Here is an 18,019-nt window from a genome sequence, read left to right as displayed (position 1 = left end):
CTGGGAGTTGACTCCTTTCCCACCGTGCATCCTGTAGGGAACCCTACTGGTCCTTAGGGACACAGACAAAATTAGCAAGAAACATACATGCCCTATGCTATAGCAGAAACACTACGCTTCTTATGGCTGGGGGCTGAGGAGGCAGGGAACTGCTGTTTCGGGGAACAGACACGACAAGGCTCCTGACATTGAACTCTAGGGCTGGATGGAAGTGAACCAGGGCATTTGAGAAAGACCCGAGGGTGCCTGGAGCAAAGCATTCCCAGGGGATCAGCCCCTTTGTTTCTACCTGTGGATGCCCCGGTCCACCCAGGAAGCCAGAGATGGTCTAAGGGTGACTGTAATGAGAGGGTCCTCTCCTCCAGGCTCAGAGCTGGCTGGGCTCACTCCATGTAAGAGACTGTCCTGTGTCCTGCACTCCCAGGGGACAGGAGGGACTTCCCTGGCCATCCAGCCTGGAAAGAACACTCAGCAAACCTAAGAGCTAGTTCTCCTGAGAAAACAAAGGCACACAACTCAGGACGCAGCAAATAATGGCAGTGAAGTTCCGGAGCAGCAGTGGGGGTCTGACAGAGTCAGCCCGACAGAGCAGGAGCCAGTTCTGAGGCTCAAGTTTCTCATCGGGTGGATTTAAAACTTAATAATGAATGAAGAGTCCGCAGGCTGCTGCGGGCAGGGGAGAGACAAACAAAAGCTCAGATTCGGCTGTGCTGACCTTGTCTTGGAACCCTGACGCCCCACCCGCCTCTCCAGCCCCCAGCCAGCCTGGTTCAGGCCTCAGAAAAGCCAAACCATCTCAAAGAAAGAGCCAGGATCTGCAGGAAGGGAAGAGACAAGCACTATCTACCCAGCACAGACAAGTGCATGCTTGTGCGCTCTCTCTCTCTTTCACACACACACACACAGGCACACACATACACAGGTCCTCACCAACACACACCTTATACATCACTTACATAACCTACACTTACATTTTCACTCTATCACACTCACACATGTATATCCATGCACACGCACATTATCACTCACAAATGTTTAAACTTGCACACACATGTACATACTCACCTCAGACACGTACACTAACTCCAACACACAGAACTTGGGTTCCCATGCAATGCTCTCTCCAGCCACTCCTACTATCCCAGGATAGCCCCAAGAAGAGGAAGTGAGGGCTGATGGGAGATTCCAGGGGGTTCCTCATAGCTGGCACCCAGCAGGTCCTAGGCCACTCCCCAGCCCCTCTCCCCACCCAGACCCCGTCTCCCACCCCCCCCCACGAAGGTCCATCTGACTCCAATAGGAGGCCTGGGCACAGCTCCTCCTGGATGGATGCTTCTCACCAAAGCTCCAGGCTGTGAGGATCCCAGCAGCTTCTTCACCTCTGAAGCCTGGCACCTCTAGGAAGGCTTCTCAGAGTGAGGGCACCTTGTCCCCTGGGAGCTTCACATTACAGGCCCTTTGGACAGAAGGACTCAGCCCCAGCCGCTGCTAGCTTCTTAGATTAGCCTCAGCGGGAGGCGCCCAGCCCCTGCCTGTTAATTCCCAGCTCTTGCCAGCTGGGCTCCACAGGGCACAGACAAAAGGGACCCAAGGGAGGAGATGGCTAGAGCTGGGACACTGAGGGAGCTGCTTGGTCCCCGCCCCCAACCAGGCTCAAATGCCTTTTTTTGCTTTTGTTTTTGTTTTGTCAGTCATGGGGCTTGAACTATGGGCCTGGATGCTGTTCCTGAGCTGCTTTTGCTCAAGGCTAACACTCTACCACTTGAGCCACAGAGTCATTTCTGGCTTTATCTGTGATTAGTTGGAAATAAGAGTCCCAAAGACTTTCCTGCCTGAGCTGGCTTTGAATGGCGATCCTCAGATCTCAGCCGCCTGAATAGCTAGGATTATAGGCATGATCCACCAGCACCCAACTGACCTTTTATTCTGATGCCTTAGCTCAATTTCCTCAAGCTACCCTTGAGCACTCCTATGCATCCAGGATCCCAGTAAGCACAGTCTTACCAACACTGAAAAGCTTGTCCCACTATACGGATAAGGAAATCAAAGCCTCATGTAACAACCCAAACCAATAAAATAATAACAGCTACAGGAATGAACACCAGGGCTACCTATTTTCAAAGCCCTTAACCATAACATGGGTCTTTCTCAGGTAACAAAACAATTACATAGGTAAGAAGGGAGAGGAGGCCCCCAGGTTTAACACCCCGCTCCCCCAACAGTCTGGTCTGCTCTCCTTTGAGTCCTCCTTTATAAAAGACTGGAGTCATTCAGGGTCTGCATTTCAGTGGGGGCACACAGACAACTGATGAGTGGGTCCAGGTGAAACCAAGAAGACACCTGTGCTGAGGACAAGCTTGAACAGGTTCTGCTGCTGGGTTCACTTGCTCCCCAATCCTTCATGCCACCTAAGGACCTGAGGGCAGTTATCTGTACCTTCCACACTCCCTGTTCCTGTAGCACCCCACCCATGCTACAATTACATGTCAGAAAAGGCAACTGTTGTGGGAATGCATAGGAAAAATGACTGTGAAAGCCCCTGTTGGGCCAGAAGTTGGTGGATCATGCCTATAATGCTAACTACTCAGGAGGCTAAGATCAGAGGATTGAGGTTTGAAGCCAGTCTGGGAAGATAAATCCAAGAGACTCTTATCTCCAATTAACCAGCAAAAAGCCAGAAGTAGAGGTATGATTCCAGTGGTAGAGCACCAGCCTTGAACGAAAAAGCCAAGTAAGAGTGCAAGGCCCTGAGTTCAAACCATAGTAACAGCACCAGAAAAAAGGAAGGAAGGAAGGAAGGAAGGAAGGAAGGAAGGAAGGAAGGAAGGAAGAAAGAAAGGAAGGAAGGAAGGAAGGAAGGAAGGAAGGAAGGAAGGAAGGAAGGAAGGAAGGAAAAGCCACTACTGGTCCATTCACATCCGTGTCCAGGACAGGCATAGCCATGGATGCAGAAAGCAGAGTAGCTGCCTCAGGCTGGAGGTGGAAGCAGGAACCCACTACAAACAAGCCAGCAGGGTCATTCTGAGAAACTGGAAAGGATCTCAACCAAGGCTGTGCAGGATCGCAGAGCCCAGCGCACTTAACTAAAGAGGCACACGCTACTGTGCATTTAAAGTAAGTGAATTTTATGGTGTGCAAATTATACTTCAATAAAGCTGTTAAACAAAAGCACTATTTTGCCAATAATAACAATTAGTACTAATTAGTACCACTAGTGCTAATTTTAGCAGCTACATTTATCGAGCATGTCCCCATGCCAGCCCTGGGCTAAATATGTCTATTATCACAATGAATTGCTTCGAATCCTCACAACAGCCCTGTCTGGTTGTCTCCAAGAGTACCCCATTTTTGAGAAGGGGAAGCTGAGGCTTTTCCTTAGGGAGGTGGAGAACATACTCCCCAGATACAGGCGGTGTCTAAGCAGCCTTGGGCCAGACTGCATCTCCCTGCATGCACCCCAATCCTGACATCAGGCCTTCTCCCACAGGACTTGGAAAGGGGAAACCCAAGCTTCATTGTGGGGCTGACTGGTAGGCTTTATTTTTCTGCAAACAAGTTTCAAAATTAAAGCAGAGCACATTATGCTGGGAGCAACAAACAGAGCAACTGCTGGGGTTATAATCATCTGAATTGAAATGAAAATAAGGCTGCCGAACATGAAAAGGCCCAATCAGCAGAAATGGTCATGTTGACATATGATGTCCCAAACCCAGCCTGCCCCATTAAAGCCTTTGATTCAAAGAGCACTCTGCTTTGGCAGCTGCCCTCCTATCCCTCCAGTGCATTTGTTGTACTGGGGCACTGCGGAAGGTCTCGAGGAGGAAGCTAGAGAGGTGGCAGGGGCCAGACCTCAGAATCCACAAGCCATCAGCAGAGGAAGGGGCCCATTCCTACTGGCATATGGATCTCCTTTTTTGTGGACTGTTGCGGACACCATAAACATACAAATCCCGATACACACAACCCTCTAGAACATGTACAAAGATAAAAAGAAAGGCTGTAGGAAGGGAATGTAAGACACCTCCCCCACACACACACATGCACACCTTCCCCCCCCCCCCCCCCCGCCTTGTGCCAGAACTGTGGCTTGAATTCAGGGCCTGGGTGCTGTACCTGAGCTTTTTTGCTCAGGGCTGGTTTTCTACCATTTGAGCTACAGCTCCACCTCTGGCTTTTTGGTGGCTAATTGGAAATGAGTCTCACAGATTTCCCTGCCTGGGCTGGCTTTGAACAGTGATGCTCAGTTCTCAGCCTACTTAAGTAGCTAGAATCACAGGTATAAGCCACCAGCACCCGGTATGAAGGTATCTTTCCATGAGAACAAGGCTAGTCCACACCAACAGCTACCTTTTTAGGTTTAAGCAAATACTTATTTGGGTTTCCTGTATTCCAGGTATTCTTCCTAGGAGTTTATAGGCATTAACTCATCCTATCTTCTCAATAGTCCAGTGAGGTGGGCACTGTTGTTATCATGTGCATTGACAGAAGGGAAAACAGGGCACAGAGAGGCTAAGAAGCCCACCCCATGCCATCCAGGTGGCAGGCAATACAGCCAGGATAAAAAACATTTAATCCTATTTGGAGGGTGTTTTGGCCCACAGAACTGCAGTGACTCCTTCCTTTGGGGGCTGTTGCCCCAAAGAATCAAGTGGGAAAGACAGGGACAAACGCCAGGCTCTCAGCTTCCCCTCCTTCCAGAATAAGTGTAAGCAAAGAAACACAACAAAACAGGTTTAAAAAATAGCTTTCAAGATGGAGATTAAAGTCATTTTTAAATGACTAATCCTGCAAAGCGGCCTGGCAGGAAATGAGTTCTAGGAAGTTTCTGCTGTCTGCTTTTGGAAAAAGAACCTAAATGAGCAAAAAAGGAGAAATCTTGCTTTAAAAAAAAAAAACCCTATTGAGAAGAAAGAACATGAGCTGGGATTCACAACACGTCAGTGCCAGAAAGAGCAGAGTAGAGTGGATCCCAGGCTCACGTGGTCACGAGAGATGGCCACTACATGCAGTTCCTCAGAGCACATGCAGCACACGGAGATGGTCCGGAGAAGAAGCATACCAGCAGGCTTCCTGTCCTTGAGGATTGAAAAGAGCCGAGGCCCAGGCCATGCCTAGCCTCCAGGACGTCTTTGTAACTACCCAGATGGCAATCCGGATAGCTGGAGTCCTCAAGATAGCCTTTCATTCATCTGAAAGGAGCTTCGGACACCACAAACCCCAACTCCCCTAGGACAGCTACCAGCTGAAGCCCAGACCTCCTGAAGGGTCCAGCGCTCCCAGGACAGAACCGGGTCCTTGTGAATTAAAAATGACCATCAGCCTCCAGACGAGACATGTCCTCTCCAAGTACCTTCTGACCTCACCTGTCTACTGTCACATGAGAGTTAGAATTAGCGGCCAAATATGGAGGCTCCAAAGTCCCTTTCAGGTGAATAAAAGGCCACTTTGAGCAGCGTTGTTACCATTCAGCGTACTATCAGAATTGTCATAGAAAGGCCTTCACCAAAAGAGAGGGGGGGGGCTGGGAATATGGCCAAGTGGCAAGAGTGCTTGCCTCGTATACATGAAGCCCTGGGTTTGATTCACCAGCACCACGTATATAGAAAATGGCCAGAAGTGGCACTGTGGCCAAGTGATAGAGTGCTAACCTTGAGCAAAAAGAAGCCAGGGACAGTGCTCAGGCCAAGGCCAGGACTGGCAAAAAAAAAAAAGAAAAGAAAAGAAAAGGGGGAAGGGGGAAGGAAGGAAGGAAGGAAGGAAGGAAGGAAGGAAGGAAGGAAGGAAGGAAGGAAGGAAGGAAGGAAGGAAGGAAGGAAGGAAGGAAGGAAGGAAGGAAGGAAGGAAAGAAGGAAGGAAGGAAAGAAGGAAAGAAGAAAAGAAGGAAAGAAAGGCAGAAAATGGCTCTCTCCAGGACAAAGCTCTGTAATGTTCTGGGTAGAGGCTTCATTCTCGCCTATCTATACCTCAGGGATCCCTAAGGCTTTTCCTAAAACTTAGACAATTGAGACTCCAGACTCAGGAAACATCTATTCTAATCCTACATGACGCAAGAGGCTAAGACTCAGAGAGAGAAAGTAACTTATAAGGACAGTAAATTGTCAGAAGCTGATATTGTGTTCACAAGATACAAATCTGAGCTGGGAATGTGGCTTAGTGGTAGAGTGCTTTCCTAGCATGCAGGAAGCCCTGGGTTTGATTCCTTAGTACCACATAAACAGAAAAGGCTAGAAATGGTGCTGCCACATAAACAGAAAAAGCTACAAATGGTGCTGTGGCTCAAGTGGTACAGTGCTAGCCTTGAGCAAAAGCTCAGAGACAGTGCCCAGGCCCTGAGTTCTAGCCCCTGGATTGGCAAAATAAAACAAACAAACAAAAAATACATATCAAGAGCAAATCTGAGAGCTGAAATCAATTGGTGATGTCGACTCTGAGTGGTGACATGTGAGAATGGAAGTGTCCTAGGGCACCAAGCAACTAGAGGAAAGAGCCTTCTGCCAGTCAGTGCTGGAGCACTGGCCATTAATGATTCCTCTTACCGGAAGTGGCCCTGTAGAGTGCTAGCCTTAAGCAAAGAGAAGCCAGGAACAGTGCTCAGGCCCTGAGTTCAAGCCCCAGGACTGGCAAAAAAAAAAAAAAAAAAAAAAGATTCTCACAGAAGGGCACTGCCCAACCTCTCTGAGGACCTGACACGACCCAGAACTGTGCTGAGGTGTGGAGAGGGGTCAGCTTGACCCCCAGCAAATAGACACAAAGTACCTTCAGAACAGTGATCTCCAGGGTCAGGGTGACCAAGGAAGATATGAGCATGCTTCGGGGCACACACAGATTGGACTTCCCAATGGAAGCAGCCAGGAAAAAAAAAAAAACAAGAGACTTTCCAGACACAGAAGTCACATCCCTGCGGCTCAGAGGACATCTTGCCCTCAGACATCCTCCAGCCATCAAATCTAGAGGCCTATTGTAGAGAGTTGGGGTTCCTGGTTCTTAAAGGTAGCCTTGCTACTAGGGGGCCTTGGGAAGGTCTGTCACTTTCTGAGCCACTGCCCCTATGACATGAGTGGACAGGGCAAATTCTGAGGCCCTTTTCTGGAGCTACTTCCAGCTACTTCCAACACATAACTATGCAAGCTCCCCCAAAAGGTTCCAAGCCCCCTACCTGGAAAACCCCAGAGCACAGTTGGACATGGATCCTGTAGGAGAAAGACCCAAGCCAGCCAGGTCTGAGCTCCCAGATTTAATGGGGCTATTCTCACTGGCTCACTATCCACCAGGAACTCCAGAGGCCAAAATCCACCCTCAAACTAGGGTCTAGAGACACCAGGTAGTACCAGAGCTGGCCATCCACCAGGGATACACACCAACTCATTACATTCCCTGCACAGAAAACAGCAGTGCACGGGGTGGGGGGTGGGGAGGCAAGGAAACACAGATCACTGTTCATCTTACTTCACTTAATGGGGAAAATGAGACAACACTGTGTGTAGCAGGCAGAGGCAGAACTAAACTCATAATAACTACAGTGGTCACTGGCTAGGGCACATTTTTGAGTGCTAAGCCTTTTGCCAGCCCTTTCTCAACTAAGTCTCACAATATCCCTACAAGATTGGTAATAGGAACATACACACATACTCCACAAACACACACACACACACACACACACACACACACACACCACACGCACACTTTATATACAAATTGAGGGTCTAATAAGGAAAGCAACTATATGTGTGCACACGCACTCATGTACCAGTGTAGATACTGGGGCTTGAACTCAGGGCCTGGGTGCTGTCCCTGAGTTTTTTGCTCAAGGCTTGTGCTCTATCACTTGAGCCATAGCTCCACTTCCAGCTTTTCCGAGACAAAAGTCTCATGGACTTTTCTGCCATACTGGCTTCAAACTTTGATCCCTGAACAGCTAAGATTACAGGTCTAAGCCACTGGTGCCTGGCTACAATGTTTCATAATGCTGAGCATTGAACACAGGGCTTCATGCATACTAAGCAGATGTCCCTTCCCACTTACTAATCCCTAGACTTTACTGCTTACCCAGACCAAGTACTGGTTCAGAGTCTGGACCCACTACAGCAACTACCCTCTCTTCCTGCCAACCACAATGGGCTTGAGCCAGATGGTGATTCCAAGCTTTCCCACCTAACTGCCATTGAGGCAGAGTCACTGGTGGGTGACAGACTAGCCAGGCACTGATGAATGCAGATGGCCTCTTTGCCTGACTAGATGGAGGCGAGATCGGGCTGCTTAAACAGCCTGCATAAAACCAAACTTGGGGGCTATGGTAGGCAGAATAATAATCTCCCCAAAGACATCCCCATCTGAACTCCTAAAACTTACAGACATCTTATATTTCAAGATGAAATGGAATTCTAATTGCTAATCAGCTGACCTTAAAACAGACTGTCTTAAAAGGAGGAGCAAGGGGTAAACAAATGCAGCAATAGTACTCACTGGACACTGATTGAAAATGAACTACACAACTTGTGGATATAGGATGGCAAGAAAAAACTGAGGGAGAACGAGGGAATGAATGACAGTATCCAAAAAAGAAATGCACTCTTTACCTGATTTATGAAACTGTAACCCCTCTGTACATCACCTTTATAATAACAACTATTTTTTTTCAAATTTTTATTATCAAACTGAATAACAACTATTTTTTAATAAAAATCTTTATGGGAAATGGAAATAAGATCTCTAGTGAACTTTTTCTTTATGAATGGTAGAAATTGTAGTATTAATTGGTATTTGTCAAATTCTTCTAACTGGGCCATCTAGTACATCTTATGCCAGGTAGTTTATAAGATTTATTTATGGGGAGGGATGATAAGACAGTAATAGTGAGGATGAATTTAATCAAAGTACATTATGTACATGTGTGGAAATACAACAAAACAATTAGTATACACTCGCCAGTGACTCACTCCCATAATTCTACCTACTCGAAAGACTGAGATCTGCGGATTACAGTTCAAAGCCAGGCCAGGCAGGAAAACCTATGAAATTAATCTCCAATTAACCACCAAAAAGCCAGATATGGAGCATCTATGGTTCAATGGTAGAGCACTAGCCTTGAGCACAAAAGCTCATGGGCAACACCCAGGCCCTGAGTTCAAGCCCCAGGAATGGCACCAAAAAATATAAACAAAAACAAAACCACACTGTTTTGCATAAACTGGGCGTGTCCCCTGTCTTTTTACAAGGGCTCATCAATGCAGAAAAGGGAAGCAGAAGAGGAGTCAGGGCAACACACTGTGATAAAGACCCAGTGGGCAACTGCCAGGCTTGAAGACAAAAGGGGAGAACACAAATCACAAAGCCAAGAACATGGAAAAAGGAAAGAAATGTCTCCCCCTTTAAAGCCCCAGAACGGAACACAGCCCTGTCAACACTCCAGCTGTAACCCAGTGGTATCTCTGTCAGACTTTGTTGTTAAAGTTCCACAATACATAGTGGATTGTTACAGGGACAATAGAAAAACAAGTATTGGTACTGGGAAGTAGGGCACTACCGAACAAATGCCTAGCAGTGTAAAACAACTCTGGAGCTAAGCAGAACTCAAAGGCTGGAAGAACTTTGAGGAAGATGGAAAAGAAAATTAAACTCTGGACAGCCTTGAGCAGAGTGATAGAAATATAGATTACTTAGGTAGTGAAGACTCAGAAGGAGACAGAGAAAATCTATGTCGCCCTAGAAAATCCTACAGGCCAACACAGACAGACTGTGAAGGGAAGTGTAGATGTGTCAAAGGTTTCTTGGTGAAGGGTTGCCAGGAAACTACTACTGAAAATGGAAGGAAAGGTCTATCAGATACACAGTGGCAGAAAGCCAGGGGGAACCATGTCCCATCCCATATGGAAAACAGAACTTAAATGAATAAACTTGGATAGTTAGCTATATAAGCACAATCTTGAAGATGTGGCCTGGTTTTTATTGGTCTTGACAGTAAAATAAAAATAAATAAATAAAAAGGAAAGGAAAAAGATAGATTGAAAGAGGAACTCTTCAACAGAAAGGCACTACTGAGAATTAATTATTTTATAAATTCTCAAATTGCGAGATCATAATGAAGGGTCTGACTTTCAAGAAAGCATGTTCTGGAGATAAAATTGAGGGTGTGACATCTTGCCCATGTCTCAAAAAAAAAAAAATCTAAAGGTCAAAGTACTGAGTCACACAAAGGCCTGGAAAGACATGAAGGTTGAGATTCACAGATCTCGTAGACCAAACCACAGCATCTGGGAAATGTGAAGGCATTGCCCTCGAGCTATCTCAGCAGAACCCAAAGATAGAGACAGGAATATCCAGAAGGTCTCTGGAGGAGCCAGTCCTCTAATGGAGCAGTTCCCCATGATGTATATAGGAGACCCACAAAGCTCCTGAGATTTTTACAACAGCAGACACTCTTCCAGGTTAGCCCAAAAAGAACAGAGAGTTGAAAGAAATCTACCAGACTCCCCAAATCGTACAAAACTACTCAGCAGTAAGCATGTGCTACCTTTCATGAACAGAAAAAAAAATGAGTTAAGAGAATAGAAACTCAAACTCTGAGGGTGGAACCGTGAGCTACATCAGGTGAGACCCTGTCCTGGATGAGGTGCAGATTCTAGCAGTGCACAAGCATAGGCAAGTGTGTCTTCCCATTAACTCTTAAGAGAGAATCAGATGAAATCTCTAAGGGCTTTTGTAACTGTGATTGATTAATGATGTTTGCCCCTGGCACAGAATGAAGACTGTCAAGTATCCCAGTTCTCCACTACTCCTACTCTGGTTTTTTCATTTGAGATCTGTTTGTTGAGTCTGTTCTATATCTTGGCCCTCTGAGTGGTTTCTATGTCGGTATCTACCCAACGTCTTTGATTCATTACTACTTAAGTTCGCATTTAATTTAACATTTATACTAAGCTCAAATTTTTGCTATTATGAAATAGCTTTGGAAGATTTGGGGGCGGGGGGGAGATAATCTCTTTAATAGTAGTAGGCAGAAGTGCATCTAAAGAATACAAGTTCCTAAAGGGACAGAAGAGGGTGTGATGTGGATAAAAGCCCTGAATTTGGCAAAGAAAAAGGACCAGGAAGCCAGAGGTTCTTTCCTAGGAGGTGGGCCTAGCAGACCCATTTGAAATCTTGAATTACAATTGTATTATTAGTAAAAATAACCACAGCTTAGATTTACCCATCCCCTGCCAGGGATCTCAGGGTCCTTAGGGATGTAAGTTCATCACTGTCCCCAAACAGCCACAAGGCCTAAAGCAGGGACCATGAAGCTTTAGGGAAAAGTCATGAAGGAAAGACCTACAGACAGGGCAGAAGGGGTCAGCACCCCAAAGCTGGAAGCAGGGAGAAAGCACTCTTACCCCAGAAGGATGTAGAAGCCCATCTCCTGCCTGATCTCCTAGGTACAGTTGGCACCAACAGAATGAAAACCTAAAAACCTGAGTCAGGTGTGCCCAGCCTTTGGCAGGGGGGTGGGGGTGGGGGTTGCTGGTCACTGGAATCCCATGAGACAACAAATAACTGCCATTGAGGCCCTTAATCAATCTTCCAAGAGCCAAAGCAACAGCTTAAGCTCAAAGACACAAAGCCAATTGCAAGGAGACATCTGGGAGACACCACAGCCACAGGCCTGCTCAGGATGTGCATGGGCTGTCACTTATCAGCTGTGTGACCACAGATGAGCTCCCCCACTGAGACACCTCACAAAGTAGTCCATGTGAGTGCTACAAAGCACTGACAAAGGTTGGCTAGAGAAAATCAGTGAGGTTCTGGAACAAATTCCATCATCTAAGTAGCATTGAAAATCCTACATAGCACTTCACACCCATGATCTCACTTGATATTCGGGGTAAGTCTGCCTGGCTGTGGTGAATTTGTGTTCACTGTTATCCCACATTACAAGCATACTGGCTGCCACACACTCAGATGTCCCAGGATGACACCTAGCTTCCCCTCCAGCTAATGATTTTTTGGTGGTGGTGGTCATCATCGTGGGGCTTGAACTCAGGGCCTGGGCACTGTCTGTGAGCTCTCTTGCTCAAGGCTACTGCTCTGCCGCTTGAGCCATAGCTCCAGTTTTGGTTTTCTGATGGTTAATTGGATATAAGAGTCTTCTGCCCAGGCTGTCTTTGAACCACAATCCTCAGACCTCAGCTTCCTGAGTACCTAGGATTATAGGTATAAGCCACCAGCATCTGGCTGTGACTGTTCGTTCATGCTCAAATAAGCCAGGTTTACACACTAAGCTGTATGGTCACTGGCAGATGAAGACACAGAACAGCACCGTTAGGTCCTACCCTAACAGCATCTAGCAGATGGGAGAGAGAAAAGCTGGCCTAGCACTCAGCCTAGGAACCTGAGCCACACAGACGGGAACAATAGTGACCTAAGCAGTGGGTCAAGGATCTCAAGGCTGTCTTGGCATTGGTCAATCTAGGAGCCAACCAGTTATCAAGGACTTGGTAAAAATCCCAACATTTGCAAATCAAGAACTCTGAGTCCTTTTCTGTTGTCATTTTAAAAATAAAAACAAAAACTCCACATCCACTCTTGGTCTTCCTTTTCTTTTCCTTCTTTTTTTCTGTTTTTTCCCATTTTCTATTGTGATACTGGTGATTAAACTTAGGGAATCTACTTGAGTCCCTAGCCTTTGAGTTTATTTTTCGCGGAAGGTCTTGTGCTAACTTTGCAATTCTTCACTTTCGGAGCAGCTGGGACCACAGGCATGAGCCACTGTGTCTGGCTCACTCCTGGCTTCCAGAACAAAGATGGCGGAGCTGAGCCATGGCTCCTCTTATGGATGAGGGACACTGGCTCTCCAGCATGCCCAGGCCCATGGGACCAATCCTAGCGATCTCAGGCCATGAGGGCATCTGTGCTCTACTATGCTAAAAGGCCAGTGGCTGGGTTTAAAACCCCCAGATTCATGCTTTCACCAACCTTTTGCCATGTGTTTGAGCTAGATCAAGTTAATGCCCCTCCCTCAGATTCACAGAGGAAAAATGGGACAAAAATCATCTCAACTACAGAGTTGCTCTACAAATGAAGTGATTGTTCATAAAGTGTTCCATGTGATAATGTTCTGAAATGTGTAAAACTATCCCCAATACCATAAGGTGGTTAGTCACAGAGAGAAGATGGAAGAGGAGGGAAAGAGAGGGAGGGGAGGGGCAAGAGTTATGGCTTGAATGGATCACCAGTCACTCTGGCAATGGCTGATTTTCATGACAAAGGAAACTCTACCTGCATCAATACCCAAAGAGCCTTGACAACCTCAGGACATCAGAGGTCACAGCAGCCTTTGAGATCGCTGAGCCCAACCCAATCATGACAGAAAAAGCAGAGTCGCAGCTGCCACACTATGGCTTAGACTTGGGTCTCTGTTGTATGGTGGATGGATGGGGCTAACCTCAGCCCCACAAGCACTATGTCCAGCACTGTAGGGCACTGTCCCCACGGGCTATCAGACTCTTAGGACATAGAGCCCTGTCTTTCCCCTTGAAGCCTCTGACCTCAAAGAACACACAGCCTCCTGGATGTTACATATCCCTTAAGCAAATTTACTTAGCACTGATATTATGAATGCAATTGCGCTGGAGTTTTATTGCAGAAACTAAACAGACTATGAGACAGAAAAAAAAAATCAGCAGTTATCAACTCACTTGAGAGCTGGCTGTGATCAAACTTGCTAAAGAGGAGCATTATGATCAACTCCTGCCAGAAAGGAAGACCCTCCCACAATATGCCCCTGAGAGAGCTCCCCAAAGGTTGGGTGCTTTAAGCTGAGGAGCCTCGGAAGCTGCCCCCAGCAGCCCCAATGCTTGGCTTGCTCCTTACAAGGAGTTGTCCTCTCCATCAGCTTCAAGAATCGCGCTGGTACCAAAGGCGGGTGCAAAGGGTGCTCTGCTCCACTGGAGAGCAAGCAAAATGCTTTGGGGCTAAATCACTGTTTTTCTTCACTCCCTTTGGAGATCACCAGAGCCTATGCTCGGCCGTGTTCGTGGACCCAGGACTGGAAACAGCTGTGCTCTAATTACATGTAAAGTGTACGGAAACATCCCTTTTATCACAGACTGGAAATCTGTTAGCATCTGTCTCTCCTTTGTTTCTTCCACAAGATACAAGCTTGTTTCTACATTTTTCTCACCTGTAGCGGTGATTAAAATTCATTATAAATGAAAGGAGTGAGCAGAGAAGCAAGTTCCTCTGTGTACCGTTCTAAACTCAAATTAGAAACAGCTGTTTGCTAATTCATGCAGCGATGTTTTGTCGTGCTCTGTGAATCAATAATAACTCACCCTATTGCTGCAGAAATTTTTGGGAATCCATATATTTAACGCCGTGCTGGATTCTCCAGGCAGGACTGTGGCGATGGAAGCTCAGATCGGCTCAGGCAGGCAGGCGGGAGAGGGCCCACGCTTGGTGCTCTGGGGACATCTCATCACCCCTCAGAGAACCCCAAAGGCAGAGCTGACCAGCATTTCTCCCCAATAGAAAGAACCCTTGAAACAGTCTCACCTTCTTCCCTCTACCCAGAACACAGAAAAGGAAAAAAGGAGAGAAGCTTCAATTCTGATTAAACACAAACCACACACATCCTCCAGCCGCCGGAGGGAACAGCAAAATTAAAAGTCTAATTGGTACCCGGAACAATTTAAAACTATTAAGTATAGGTGAAGCTTTTCTGTGAGAAAATAAGCCTCTGATTGGGATTAGGCGTTTGGATAGCATTCTCCCTGCTGTTAAGTATCTGAACTGCCCGAGTTGTTGCTGCTCTCCAGAAGTCCGTGGGAAGTGTCTGGGCATGCCCTGTGCCTGCTGCAGAACTGTGGCGGACATGCGGAGCTGAGGCTGTGTGAGGAGCAGAGGGTCCTCTTCTGGAACCTCTGGGGAGCAAGGTGAGCAGCACCTCTGGGCTGCCACCTGGAGCTCTATGCTAGCTCTGTCTTGGCTAACATGGACAGCCTTCAAGACACTGCCTTCAAGAAGCACTCTCAGACTGCCTCTGCCACCATCAGCCCCCCTCCCTAACCACAGGACACTGCCTACTTACATTTGAAGGTTTAGGCTGCTCTTGTGTCCCACGTACCTTTTTAGGTCCAGGACTCAGTTACTCAAGTGCCCCTTGTGGCTGACACAGTGCCAGGCTTTACATTTAAGTCTGCACTGCCATCCAAGGCACTGCTGATCACTGTCACTATTCCCTTGTCCCCAGCTCAGACATCTGAGATTCCGAAGACAAGACCGTTAACTAGAATGATTTCATGTTTCTCCAGAAATCTATCAAAACTACTGGCTATCATCAGATGGGCACTGGGCACGCTCTGCCCCATTGTCCACACACTGAGCCCCATTCAGGCCATTGTGCTCAACAAACATGCTCTCTAGCCGTGCTCTGGTAACTCATGCTTGTATTCTCAGATCTCAGGAGTCTGAGATCTGAGGACTGCAGTTCAAAGCCAGCATGAAACTCTTATTTCCAGTTAACCACCAGAAACCTGGACGTAGTAGAGCACTAGCCTTGAGCAAAAGAGCTCAGAGACAGTGTCCAGGCCATGAGTTCAAGCCCCACAAGTGATTTTTTAAAAAAGAAAGATGTACTCTACCTAGTCATCATCACCCACTCAAACTTGGCTGGCTACTTGGAGCCCACCTCCTAAGCATCCCAAGGGCAGTGCCCTGTGCATGCCTGGTGGGAGGCAGGCTCTGTCTCCTCACTTCCCTGGGGCTCATCTAGGTCTTTAGGAGATGACTGTCCAATGTATCCGGGGGTCTTCAGGGTCCAAGTCCAGGTGGGCTCATGTCTCTGTGGCATTGGAGAAAGCTTCTCCTGAAGAAAGCCAGAAGGCTCCAGATAGATCTAATCCTGGAGAGGACCAGGTGAGGACAAAAAAGACACCATCTTGGAAGGTAGGAAGGAAGTCCTTGAATTGGGCTTTGAAGATATAGTAGGCTCTCCATGGGTGATATTCCCCCAAACATGGGGTGCCTAGTATGACTAGAACCCACAGTGAGTTTTAGGGGGTAATTGGAAGGGTCTCGATGACACTGATGCTGAGAAAGTGTCCTCTCCCTTTTCAATCTTGGGATGAGGCAAAGGGCAAGGTCTCTTGCTGGTGTTGTCTCTAATGTCTGCCTGACAGTTCAAGGAAAGAGCAGGTCCCAGGATCAGCTCTCTGTGACACAGAGTCAGAGCTCAGTGAGTCTGAATGCCGTTTCCTGGACTCAGAGACCTTCCCGCATCCTATGGGTTCCCTTCCTTAAATGATGGTCTGGAAACCCTATTGAGGCAATAAATTGGAACCACTCAGTCCTCACATCTTTGTTTCCTGTCATTTAGGAGTCACCATCCTTTGTTGTCCAATGTATAATGCCTTGAATACCAGTGTTTGTGGGTGCATAAAACAAGTAATCTGCTTTTTTTTAACTTCTCTAATTGTGTCAGATCATAATGTTAATGCATCTTCTTTAGGTTAGACAAAAAGTTACTTGCTCCCTTTTTTGTTTGTCTTGTTTGTTTGTTTATTTGTGGTTTGTTTGGTTGGTTGGCTTTATGCTGGTCCTGGGGCTAGGACTTGGCCTGGGCACTGTCCTTGAGCTTTTTTGCTCCAGGCTAGCACTCTACCACTTGAGCGACAGCACCACTTCCAGCATTTTGGTGGTTAATTTGAGATAAGAATCTCACAGACTTTTCTGCCCAGGCTGGCTTTGAGCCATGATGCTTAGATCTCAGCCTCCTCAGTAACGAGGATTACAGGCTTGAGCTACTAGCTCCTAGCTTTTCCTTGTTCTTATTTTATGTAAACTGTCTAAGAAGTAGAAGAGTGACTTCCAGAACATTCCCAGAATGATTCCTGAACATTACTGCCTGTAGTGACAGAAATGTGGGGTTTACTTTGGTTTTTCTTTTTGCTTACTTTAAAAGTGTCTGTTCACTTAGAGCAAACAATACTAGCTTTCCATTTGCAAAATGAAGTAAATGTATTCTAGGTGACTCGGAGCATGGGTGACCCTCAAATGTTGCCAAAGGCCAGGCAGAGGTGCACCCATGATCAGAGACAGAGGACAATCCACACAGAAAGGAGGCCTCTGGAAAAAGGGTAGGCTGGAGCAAAGTTAGGAGAGAAAATGGTGCAACAAGCAATCAGTACATCAGACTCAGGAGAGGAATGTGGAGAGCTGACTCCCCAAATACCAAGCACAGGGGCCCAAAATGCTGCTCTGCGGGACCCAGGAGCCCCATTCCACCCTTGGCCCACAGTGTTTGAGCAACTAACCAATCCTAGTGGCCCTGATAGGATGTGAACTCCCAGCCCTCTGCCCTCTCTGGATCTCCTCTAACTCCAGTTCTGACCAATGAATGAATCACTAACCTATGAGCAGACCCCATCTCCAGGAAACTTGGCTCCATCACCCTGAAGTCTTGAGGATCTGAACTGGCAACATCAGTGCCCACAGATGAAGACCAATATAATTAGTATACCACACCCCTTCTGGGCACAGAGGAGGGATGTACCATCCTTGGTGAGTCCACCCCAGCTGGGTTTTCCTCTCATCCTGGAATGAATCATCTTGACTTCTGTCTTTTAGGGAGCATGAGGAATCTAGAGACATGTTTTTTTTGTGTTTTTTTTGTTTTGTTTTGTTTTGTTTTTGCCAGTCCTGGGGCTTGGACTCAGAGCCTGAGCACTGTCCCTGGCTTCTTTTTGCTCAAGGCTAGCACTCTGCCACTTGAGCCACAGCGCCACTTCTGGCCATTTTCTGTATATGTGGTGTTGGGGAATTGAACCCAGGGCCTCATGTATATGAGGCAAGCACTCTTGCCACTAGGCCATATCCCCAGCCCTCTAGAGACATGTTTGGATGCCAGAATGATGAGGAAGGAAAGGGCAGAAGCTAGAAAAGTGAGCATAGTATATAGTCAGTCAGTTTGTCTGTCTGTCACTCAGAGGCTGAACCTTCTCTGCCAGTTTCTCCTCCCTCAAACCTGCCTGGCTCTCTTCAATTTGCA

At 47.0% G+C, this 18,019-nt stretch overlaps 1 protein-coding gene across 3 annotated transcripts in view; it reads right to left on the bottom strand.

Annotated features, from left to right (window-relative positions):
• Nucleotides 1–18,019, bottom strand: part of Znf423 (zinc finger protein 423) — a 321,067-nt gene that overhangs the window by 128,543 nt on the left and 174,505 nt on the right. The gene's annotated exons all lie outside the window — the stretch shown is intronic.

This window comes from Perognathus longimembris, chromosome 10, assembly GCF_023159225.1.
Source record: "Perognathus longimembris pacificus isolate PPM17 chromosome 10, ASM2315922v1, whole genome shotgun sequence".
NCBI lineage: Eukaryota > Metazoa > Chordata > Mammalia > Rodentia > Heteromyidae > Perognathus > Perognathus longimembris.
The sequence above is the reverse complement of the archived record's forward strand: the minus strand, read 5'-3'. Positions and strand labels throughout refer to the sequence as shown.